General features: G+C 69.5%; 1 protein-coding gene across 1 annotated transcript in view; it reads right to left on the bottom strand.

Annotated features, from left to right (window-relative positions):
• MTIF3 (mitochondrial translational initiation factor 3) overlaps window positions 1-309 on the bottom strand; it is a 5,168-nt gene extending 4,859 nt beyond the window's left edge. Inside the window, exon 1 of the mRNA XM_031066107.1 lies at window positions 299-309. The gene's annotated coding sequence lies outside the window, so the exon portion shown is untranslated. The remainder of the gene's footprint in view (window positions 1-298) is intronic.
• Between the last annotated feature and the right edge of the window lie 6 nt (window positions 310-315).

Below are 315 nucleotides of genomic sequence, written 5' to 3'. Positions count from 1 at the left end.
TTTCCCTAACGTGTTGCGCCTAGTGCGTTTCGCTCGTCCTTGCGTTGGCAAGGCCGCCTGACTCCGCTGGGTGGGAGCTCCAAGGAGCGGCACACCGGGAGCCCCGGGAGCAGCCGCGCTTCCCATGCCGGGCGGCCCTCACGGGAGGGGGGCGGCATCCCGTGGGCGTCCCCCCCGTAAACAGGGAAGAAGAGCTGTACGTGGGTGTGTGACCGTGCCCTGTCATGTCCGCCTTCCCGGCTCTGCCTGTCGCGGAGGTCACTGCGTGTGCCCCTGGCTCCCTGTGACCCTCTCTTACCTGCCGGCCGGGCCGGG

This window comes from Geospiza fortis, unplaced genomic scaffold, assembly GCF_000277835.1.
Source record: "Geospiza fortis unplaced genomic scaffold, GeoFor_1.0 scaffold16, whole genome shotgun sequence".
In the NCBI taxonomy this organism is placed as follows: domain Eukaryota; kingdom Metazoa; phylum Chordata; class Aves; order Passeriformes; family Thraupidae; genus Geospiza; species Geospiza fortis.
This window is presented reverse-complemented; position numbering and strand designations above follow the sequence as displayed.